General features: G+C 34.5%; 1 protein-coding gene across 1 annotated transcript in view; it reads left to right on the top strand.

The window, feature by feature from the left end:
• Window positions 1-11,649, top strand: part of LAMA2 (laminin subunit alpha 2) — a 600,504-nt gene that overhangs the window by 407,253 nt on the left and 181,602 nt on the right. The window lies entirely within an intron of this gene.

The following is an 11,649-nucleotide window of genomic DNA, read 5'->3' on the forward strand; positions in this document are numbered from 1 at the left end:
AAATAAAATATTAACAGCATTTTAGAAGAACACCTGAGAACACTACTATTTATTTAAAAATATACGAGGACTTTTCTTCCGATGGCATACACAAATGGACTTATTAAAAATTTGAAAATTATAAAAAATATTTTAAAAAGCTAAAAGTCATCTATGATTTAACATAAACATTTAATATTTTAAGTATTTTCTACCGTTTTTATGCATACATTTATAAATAAGATTTGTATAATACCATGTGTGCTATTTTATGTTCTGCTTTTTAAATGTAGCTATTGTGAGCATGTTGTGTTGCTGGATGTTCTTTGAAATACTTAGTCTTGATTGGATATCCCATAATTTAACCATTTCCCTTAGAATTCCAGCTACTGTTATTGTTGTGGTTGATGATGATGTTGTCATTGTTGTTTTTGATATTTTCATGCTAACACCCTACTTTCTACCACTGCCATCTACCTTGGAACGATCAGGACTCAAGAAATTCAAGTTTTCCCTGGCCCCACTGAGAGATCCCCAGACTCTAATCCTTCACACAGCTCTGGACATCAGATTTGCTAAACCCATTTCCCACGTATCCTTATCTTCTGAAACCCTTCCAGTGAGCCTTCTGCAACTCATGATTGGAAATCAGCAAAAATTGCCCACATAACTGTCTCTATTCACTTAGTGTTCTCTTCATTTAGCTCTCCCTGACATACTGCTCCTCCCACAGCCCTCCAAGGGGTAGCTGTTGTTTTCTCTCACGCTCTTCATTTACCTGAGCATGAAGGTAGGCAGGTGTTCTCACTCCTCATGGCAACTTTCATATCATCCTCCTTTCTCCCCCATAACAACACCCAGCTATGAATCTCATGCCCCCATCTATTTGCCCCTCCACCTGCTTGTTTATGTTCTCTATTAAACCTCAGGTCACCCACCTCCTTCCTTGAAGCTTTTTCCTTTGTATCATTGTTCTACCATTATTCCTATCATAATTCTTGGTGATTTTGATATCCATGAAATTAACTTTTCCATACCCTTAACTATGTTTCTTGTCCTTACTCCATGGTGCTATCCTAGAACTTATCATGAGTAACTGCGATGACTCACAGTCTCAAGGTCAACTATACTCTTCTTTGACCACCATCTCTTTAGTGTCCAGTTCACTTCTTCATACATTAACTTCAAACTTTTTAGTCTCACCATTGATGTTCACATCTGTTCATTGTGCCTTACCTCTTTTGTGCCCTCACTTTCTCAACTAGCTTGATATTCAACACTTCATTAGTATCACTGCTTTGTAATGTTCATTTCTCTTGCTACTCCTTTACTTATTTTCACTCTATTAATTCTAACAATGGTTAAATTCTACTCCTCTACATCTATGCCTTCTAAGCTGAATGTGGCTAATGAAAAACAGACAAGTATGCTGTTTGATCACATCATAAATTCATTATCATTCACTTCAAGTGGACCCTTTGTGTTACTCTGCAGTCATGCCACATTTCTTTAGTTCATTTCCCTTCCCACATTTCTGGATGCTTATCTCATACCTTCCCCTTCCTCTTCAAGTCCTCAACCCCTTCCCTTACTCATGCTTCTAATTATTTCACTGAGAGATTAGAAGCAGTCAGAAGAGGACATGATCTTCCATTACCATATGCACCCACTTTTCTGCATCCGTGTACAATTACTGAGTCTTCCATCATTTCAGATAAATTTTTCTTATTTCTAGAAAAGACCAAGTCTGCACTTAGGCTCTAGATCCCAGCCTTTTTATTTATTTATTTATTTTGAGAGAAAGAGAGAGTGTGTGCACATGAGTAGAGGAGGGGCAGAGAGAGAGGGAGGGAGAGAGAGAGAGAGAGAGAGAGAGAGAGAGAGAGAGAGAATCCCAGGCAGACTCCACACTATCAGCACAGGAACTGATGTTGGCCTCAAACCCACAAACCATGAGATCATGAACTGAGCTGAAATCAAGAGTCAGCCACTTAACAAACTGAGCCACCAAGGTGCCCCTGATCCCAGCCTTTTCTCCTACTCAAGGACATCACTCCACCCATCCCTGTTTTCCCCTCCCTCTTGCATCATCACTTTTTGTTTTATCTCTCTTAAAAATAATTATAAAATAAAAACAAAAATAAAACAAACTCTCTTGACTTCACTTTCCCTCTTGACTTCTACCACTTCCTTCCTTCTATATAGTGAAGAGCCATTTATACTCTCTCCACAATTTCTCTCCTGCCATCCCTTTTTGAATTACTAAAATCATGCTTACTTCTACTATTATACCGAAAACTATGACTAGTGTTCAGCTGTCAGTCTTCATCTTTCTTGATCGATCAGCAGCATTTGCTACTCTGAATCATCCATTTATCTTAAAAGTTTTTGTTCAGTTTGCCTCCCTGGACATGCTGTTCCAGAGATTTCCAAACCAGGTGACTTCATTTTCTGTCTTCTTTGCTATTTTTTTCCTCCTTATCTGAGATCTACACCCTGGGGTTCCCAGGATTCAATCCTTGGAACAGTTTGGTTCTCTAACTACACTCATTCTCATAATGATCTTACCCATGCACATGCCTTTCAATACCTACACTTTCATTTACCATTGTTTCCATGATTAAGTTTTAGATCCAACTCTTTAATCTTTCTTGACTTTATTGTGTGTGAAGAGGTATCTTTGTCCAAATATATATTACTTTAAAGAAACGTTTATTTATTAACATTTTCTTTTCTCCTGGATTCACTATGGTGTCCAAATACACATAAATGTGTTTTATCCATATTAAGATATGTTTAAAGATCATCTATTCTGTTCTCTCTACCTTCTAGTTCTTATTACAGTATTCTGACTACCTTTGTTTTATTTAAGTTATAGTACCTGGTAAAGCAAGGCCCTTTTTTCTCCTTTTTCTAATTTCTTGACTAGATGTAATTATATAGTCTTCCAAAGGACATTCTGATTCACAATTTTAATCTCTTTACCAAAAATATTATTGGAATTTTTATTGGAGTGGTATTAAACCTACGTGTAAAGAATTGCTGTCTTTACACTATTTAATTAACTTTCCTCAACCCAGAAATATAATACTCTTCTCTATTCAAAACATTTTGTGTCTCACAGTAAACTGTTTTTATTATTACTTGAACAGGTTATGCATTTCTTATATTTATTTTTACATATTTTACATTTTTACTTCAATGGCAAACATAACATTTTTCTTCTGTTTCAGTATATTTACTAACTTGTTGTTACTGATAAACATTAACAGAATAGTTTTTACGTGTGTTTGATATCCAACCATTATTTTTTAGTTCTAGAAGTTTCTCAGTTGATTCTTTCAATTATTTTTATATTTACAATAATATTATTTGCAAATAATTATAATTGTGATTTTTCTTGCCAGGAGCTGTATCTAGTATAATAATTTTATGTTTTGGGGGCATCTGGGTGGCTCAGTCAGTTAAGTGTCCAACTTCAGCTCAAGTGATGATCTTGCAGTCTGTGACTTCAAGCCCGGCATCGAGCTCTGTGCTGACAGCTCAGAGCCTTGAACCTGCTTTGGATTCTGTGTCTCATTCTCTCTCTGCCCCTCCCCTGTTCACACTCTGTCTGTCTCTCTCTACCTCTCAAAAATGAATACATGTTTAAAAATTTTAAAAAATAATTTTATGTTTTTGCATTGTCTTCTAAAAATGTTAAATACAAAGATAGACAGCTTCCTATATTATTCCTAATTTTAATGTTAGTGTCTCAAGTCTTTGACCACAAAGTATGATGCTGGTGGTTAGCTTAAGATAACTATTCTTTACCAAGTTGAGAAAACTTCTTTTCATTCCTGGCCTTTAAATATATCTTCTTTCAGTCAAGATAGGATATTGAAAATGGTCATATGTTTATTTGTAAGGAGTGAAGTAAAGGTAAAGATGCATTTACAATATGATCAAATATTTCTTTTTACCTGGAACTGAATGATGAACACTATTATTGACTAGATGAATAACTGAATGATATTAACCATCCTTGAATTCCTGAATTAATTACTATTTATTCAGTGTGGTACTCTTTCACCAATCTGCTGGCCTGTAAAATTCAATAAGTAATTTTATGAGAGGGGATTAGTTTATACATTCGTAAGTGAGAATTAAATGCATTTTTCTTTCTTATGCAATTCTTACTATTATTTTTTTAACAAGGCTCTGTTTAATGCATTTAAAAACATTCATAAAGGATACAGTTTAATTTCATTTTTTTAGAGTAAAAGTGGTTGTCTTAGAATTCTCCCCTTTTGAATAATTGGCTATTATAGCCATTTTTGTGCTACACGTCTATTTTTTGAGATATCCCCAGATGAAGTGAAAAATAAATACATGTGCACATCAAATATGCATCACTAGTATAAGTTGCTGTACTCTAAATTTTTATATTTTCCTCAGGGAACAAACGACTTTTGAATTTAGGCAACATTGTTTATGTTTGAAATAGCCCCAGGAGGCAAATAGGAAATAGCTATTATTATTTCTGATGGTGTAACTGAGAAAACTTTAAGCATATTGATTTCTTTTCTATGTGGATCTCAATTTAATATCAGCTCCATTATACAGAGCAATGCCCTCTACCTCAGTAGAGTGATCATAAGCATGACTTTGGTGTCAGAGTGCTTCGATTCCAATCCTGGCTTTATCTCTTGTAGGCTGTGGAAGCCCAGTCATTTTTTCTCATGTCAACAGGGGTCTTAGTTTCCTCATTCATAAAATGAAGATAATAATAGTACCAACTCATAGAGTTTTTGTAAGGATTCAGCGAAATACTTTATAAAGAATTTAGAACACTACTTACTTAGTGCATAATTAGCTCCATAAAAGTGATAGCAATGATGATGATGATGATGATAAAGATAATAATTACCATACATGTTATCCATCATTTATAGTCTGAGTCAATCAGATGATAATTAATCAAAACATTTAATTATCATTATCTCTAGCACTATGCTAGATTTCCTCCCTTAGTTTTATTTTCTCTATACCTTTCTTTAAAAAATGTGGAGTAGGGAAGAAAAACACTATAGAACACTTTACAGTCGAAGCATTTCAGCTTTTAAATAAAACCCCGTCACTTTGCAACTATCCTCTTCATAATTCCTAAAGATACTTTCCAGAAAGCTGTTGCTTTTCTTTAGACATAGAATATCCTACACAGAGACATGTTGCTACCAATAGTTCAGTGACTATGGTCCATTAGGGAAAATTTTCTTCAAAATGGAAGGGCAAAACCTATATGATATTGAACCCCAAACCAGGGGGAAGAGGAGGTGAGTGAAGAAACACTAATCAGTACACACACATACACCCACAGACACTCTTAGGTAGGTAAGTAAACAGGTAGGTAGGTTGGTAGTTAGATAGATACATAGATAGTTAGAAGATACATGATAGGTAGATAGATAGAGTTTTCAACTTTATATAACACACACATCACTATCTCTATTTTTACCTTTATCTATATCTATCCATACATATTTATATCATCTCCTCTCATCCTGGTCTGTATTATTTTTCCAAATTTTTCAAAGGGAATAGTGAATTCTCAGCTAGCTCAAATCTTTTCAACACCAAGTAATTTGTGGAAATATTATTTTCACTCTATAACAATTCTTATTTTAAAATAAAAAGAAAAACATAAATCTCCATTATTGATCTGCTTCTTTTTCTGAAACCGCCATCATCTGTGATTAACCAATTAGCCCTATATTTGGTAAACAGACTGATAACACAAATCTACTGCATTTAAGGTGTTTTGGAAACCTTATTTTATTGAATTTATCTATCAATATTATCAAAGTAGGAATTGCTAGCAATTTACAACTCTAAATTAATGCTTGGAAAATTTAGGTAACCTATAGAGCATTGGATAAAATATATTAGAATTAGTTTTCAAATATACTACAAAATGCTACCTACAGACTGTGAAAAAGAGTAAATATACTGTTATCTGATTAAATGAGCTTGATTTTAAAGGCCCAGGTGAATTATATCCTAGAGTACTGATAGAATCTGCAAGTATGATTAAATATGAAAAATATTTGCAAAATCATGAAAATATGAAATTTGCCATAGTATGGAAAGCAGTGAAATATCACTCCAGGTTTGTAGTAAAGGAAAGTAAATGAAAGTAAAGGAAAGTAAAATGTAGCAAACATTGATTTTGATATCCAGTAAAACTTAAGGATTGCTTGCTTAACTACTGTCTGTCAAGTATAGAAAAAATAAACCGTGATTGTTAGAAATCAGTATAATTTCATTCAAAATAAAACACATCAGAATAATTGCTGTGGTTACTATATGTATAATATCTGAGACTCTCCCTGAATACCATTGCAATATCAAATTTATCAGAAGGTGTGATACATCATATCTCAAAATCAGCAAAAATAATAAATAACACTACCATATGTCCAACCTTATGCATGTACCAGGACCAAGGCCAGTCATTGTAGTTAGATTTTTTTCACATTTATTCTTACAATAAGTTTATGGGGTAGTAGAATTGTCCCTCCTTTTACACTTGATGAACTAATGCTGACAGAAATTAAATAATTTGATTAAATTATAAGCCAGTAAAGGTTAGCTCTATGATCCAAACTCTAGTTTGTTTAAATAGGCTTTTGACAGAATGTTTTATGATATTTTTACAAACAAAGTTGAAAATATGGGCCAGATAGTCACCAGTTAACAAGTTTTATGGGTGTGGAAGTTGCTGCACTGTGTGCTAGGTTCTACGTTCATGCCTCCAATGATGAGACCTAGGCTTTCACCCTGTTCGGTTTGAAATTGTTATCAGTGGTCTATGGCCATACCACCCTGAGGGACAATTAATACAATGAAATTAACATAAAAAGTTTGAACTTAGGTAGGCTCTTTTGTTTTTTTTCATTCTGTGACATTTGATAAACATTTCCAATGTGAAGGTATTGTGGTAGGTGATGGAAAGATACCAAGATGGGGAATGCCTGGGCCTTGTCCTCTAGGAGCTCATATTCTAGTGTTTAAGAGCAGAGGAAATGAAACATCACAGCAACACCTGTGAAATAGGGGTTTTTACCGCACATTCATTCATACAAGATCCAGATCACAGAGGAGAGTACATTCACTATATTTGCAAACCACAGCTGGAGACTTTAATATCTATTTTAAAAGAAATTCTGAGTAATTAATATTATTAAGTGTTTAGCTTAAAGATAGACTTAGGAAGGAATAGTATTTTTTTAGACATTTGAGAGCTTGCCTTGGGTAATGGGAATTAGACAGTCTTCATAGCTTCAGAAGACAGAACTTGGATTATTGACAGAAAGTCAGAATGAAACCCATTTCATTCAACATAAGGAAAAATTTCATAGCTTTTAATGGTGGAAGATGAAAAGGGCTGCCTTATCAGGGGCCATTCATTTAATAACATGAAGAAAAAGAATGGAGGCATCCCCTTCAGGAAAGAAGGGTAAGCTAAGTAACTTCTTACTTCATGTCCAAGGTCTTATATAATAGTAATGTTATATTATTTTGATTTAGTAGAAGGAATATATACTACCAGTTTTCCAATAGTCAAAAACCATGAATATCATATAGTCTAATCTGCTATTGAAAAGGTACTAGAACACATAGTATCACTCTTAAGAATATAATTAATTTCTTACTAGCCATCTAAAATACAGAAAATTTTCCTAAAGATTAATTTCTACATAAGAGAAATATTATGTCCACTGTCTCAAAGCAAATAAGAAAGTCATATGATATATCTCTGTTGAAAAGTTTAAAAAAAATAGCATCATGATTTATGTGTCCTGTTTGTGGACCTAACCAGAACACTTGATTTTGTTAACCAAGTTTAGTATGTCAACAAACCTGTGAAGGATTGACTGTCCAGAGAAGGTTAAAATATTTTCTTGATCTGTATATAGAATTGTAGGTATAAGAGCAGCAAACTATATTTTTGAATCTCTGTATTTATAGTAATCAACATTATCTGTGTTTTGAGCCAATTATTTTTATATTATGTTACATACAATAACTCATTATTCAGTGAGTTTACTTTTACAGAAGCAAAATGCTGATAATTGTTCGAGGTCCTATGTATTTTCTGGTACATGTTTATTTCAATAACTGTAAAATATGCTCTTAAAACAGTCCCCCGGCTAATTCTTATTTGCCATTTGACACCTTGCTGAATGATTTAGACTGGAATTCATAGATAATTATTTTATCTTCAAACCCTTATATCTTGCCATGGTGCTCTTAAAAATGGAATGGATATTTTATTGCTAAATCACTGGCTTCTTTGAATGGCTAAATAAGTGCTTTGACCACAAATTCTAATAAAAAATATGACAAAGCATCTTGCTCTGCTAACCACATTTCTATGAAGTCATTAGACTTCAAACTTGGCCTTTTTCATCTCAAGGAGACTCGCCAGTTTCATCTATACTTCCTATAATGTGCAGTCATTCAAAATAGTCATCGAATGTCCACCATGTTTTAATTTTGTGTTGAACTAGAAGGAGCATTTAGTCCAGACGTCTGACATAAGGGTACGTTTATCAGAGAAAGCAACATTTAAAATGAGAGCTGAAAGGAATAGTTGCTAGCCAGAAAAGAGGAGAGAAAAACATTCTATAACAAGGGATTTGCATATAAGAAGTCCCAGAGGAAAGAGAGAGCATGGTATATTTTGAAGATTTCAGATAATAGAATCATGGACTGTGGTGATCAAACAGTTTCTCTAGAATGAGAGAGGCCTCTAGATTGCTGGCCTGGGTAATTAAGCAGACAAAAGGGGTAGTGACTCCAGACGAAAGGGGCAATTGGTGGGTTTAAAAAGAGATGAGCTTAATTTTTGACATTCAAATTCAAGGTGCTTTTGTGTTATGCAATAAGATCTATCGAAGAAGCATTTGGAAAGGTAAGCCTGGAATTCATTAGGAATATCTATCTAGGCTGAATATATAAAATCCAGAGGTTTTGGCAAAGAGGTGATAACCAAAGTCATAGTAATGATGAAATCACCAACGTAGAAAGTGAAGGGAAAAAAATTAAAAAGAGAGGTGAGAGCCAAAAGAATCAAAGACCAATCTTACTAAAGAGAAAGGGAAGAAAGGATCCATGAAACAGTAGCTATAGAGTCATAAGAAAAATCAGTAGACTGGACCATTAAAGAATCCATAGGAAGAGAAAAGTTCAGAGTGGCCAGAAATATTAACTGCTGCAGAAAATTCATGTATCATTAGGACCTACTATTGTCAGTAAATTTTGATTTATCAACAAAAATCTTATGAGTGAACCTAGAGTTATAATGAAATCAGAAGTTTTTTTAAGTCAGGGAGAGCTAAAGGGAGATAAGGAAATAGAAATCAGGAATGTAAACAATGTTTTTAAAATGTTTATCAGGGTGTCTGGCTGGCTGAGCTGGTTAAGCCTCTGACTCTTGGTTTCGGCTCAGGTCATGGTCTCACAATTCATGGTTTAGAGTACCGCCTCAAGCTCTGTGCTGACAGTACAAAGAGTGCTTGGGATTTTCCCTCTCTCTCCCTCCCTCCCTCCCTCCCCCTCTCCGACTTGCACTCATACATGCGCGCTTGCACATCCACTCACACACACACACTCTCTCTCTCTTAAAATACATAAAGAAACCTTAAATAAATAAAATAAAATTCTTATCAAAGATAGTCTCTAGCCTTCGAAGACTAGAGGCCCCAGAGATATTTTTGAACTATGAAAAGTCTTGGACCAACCTTAAGTGCTAATGGGAAAATGATCAAAGGAAAAAACTCAGATGCTAGAGAAAATGGGGAGGCAGTAAGGTAAGAAATCTAGTTTAGGAAGAAAGTAGCTTTAGACAAAGAACAAAACACCACTTCCCATGGACAGCAATAAATTTTAAAGGGATGGAAAGTAGTGCAAGTCCAAGGATGAGCCTTTTGCAAGATCAGGGAACACTCAAGCAAGTGCTTCCTTTTCTCTGAAAATCTGGGGTTATCATCTGAGAGGTAGAGAATTAGCGTATTTGAGATTTGTATCCTATTATATAAGAAACTGGATCCATTTTACATTGTTATAAAATGTATGTGTAAGTGCCATCTATATTTTCAAATATAGCCTCTAATGGTAATGACCAAAACAAAAAATAGCCTACAATTTATTATGGTGATGTCATGATTTCACCCTGAGGAATAACAGAAACTCTGAAAAGAGTCTACAGAAGTTCTAAAAAAGTTAACAATTCCATGGCAATGTCAATAAAGGAAGTGACTTCAGTTACTATTTGTTGTCAGTGACCACACATACCATACCAAATATTTTTTGGCTATTAGAAGACACATGAAAAATAGATATGTGCTTCTTGACTGACTGAATAGAGCCAAGAGCCTAGCATATGAAATCTGGGCCAAGTTCAATATGGAGCCCACAGGTATCTCTGTGTCCAGCTAAGTTGACCAGATCAGTTCGCTAACATATACAACTATTACTGACTTTTTCTGCTTCTCAGTTTTTCTTTTGGTATTGTTTATAAGACATCATTCTTCTGAGCAATCTAAAATGCAACTCCCAATTCCTCCTATTTCCTCCTTTTTTTCAACTCCCAAAGTCAAATATCACGTTTCCGCTAAACAGCATTCAATATTGCATTCCTGCAACCACGTTTCTTATTTGCCACTTTTAAATCATCTTCCCAAAGTAGAAATAAATGAGTATAGGTTTGGATGTTATTTTACCTTTTTCTCTCACTTGATTCCTCTCAGTGCCTGGCATGTAGCTCTTCCTAAGTCCTTACTGCATGAATGATTGCAGTGTGTTAAAGATAATTCTACTTTATGAGAATTTTAATTACAAAACTGCATATTTTTCTGAAACTATTCTCATTTCTTTATGGAAATGTCTTTTTTTTTAATGTTTTTATTTATTTTTGATAGAGAGACTGAGCATGAGAGGGGGAGGGGCAGAGAGAGAAGGAGACACAGAACCGGAAGCAGGCTCCAGGCTCTGAGCTAGCTGTCAGCACAGAGCCTGACGCGGGGCTCGAACCCAAGAACGTGAGATCTGACCTGAGCCGAAGTTGGAGGCTTAACCGACTGAGCCACCCAGGCGCCCCTGGAAATGTCTTAAGGCATATTACTCAAATACCTCTTGTTATGCAAGCATGAAAAAGAAAATATTGACCCGAGATTCCTGGTTTCAGGTTTGGTCTTTCCTATTTATAAGGAGTTATTAACATTTGGCAAGAATTAGATGAATAACATTCTTAGGGGAGTAACTAGGCTGACCTTTCTTTTTTCTATTGCTGCCTCATAAACCAATTATGATTTCTACCTTGGTTTGGTTTTTGAAAGTCCACTAAAAGGCATGCACCAAGTTCCCAGAAACTTTTCTAGCACATTGTAGAGAAGACTCCAAAATGGCCAGATGATATAATAAATTTTAGAAATTTGTGAGGTATGTTCCTCAGATTATAGTGAGAAAAATTTATACAGAGATTAATATAGGAAAAAGAGAAAAGAAATTCTTATTGTCAGTATAGCTACAAGCCCGGAATTAGTTTCTCTTATGAAAGAACATCTTTAACTATATATATATATATATATATATATATATATATATATATATATATATATATATATA

This window comes from Suricata suricatta, chromosome 7 (genome assembly GCF_006229205.1).
Source record: "Suricata suricatta isolate VVHF042 chromosome 7, meerkat_22Aug2017_6uvM2_HiC, whole genome shotgun sequence".
NCBI lineage: Eukaryota > Metazoa > Chordata > Mammalia > Carnivora > Herpestidae > Suricata > Suricata suricatta.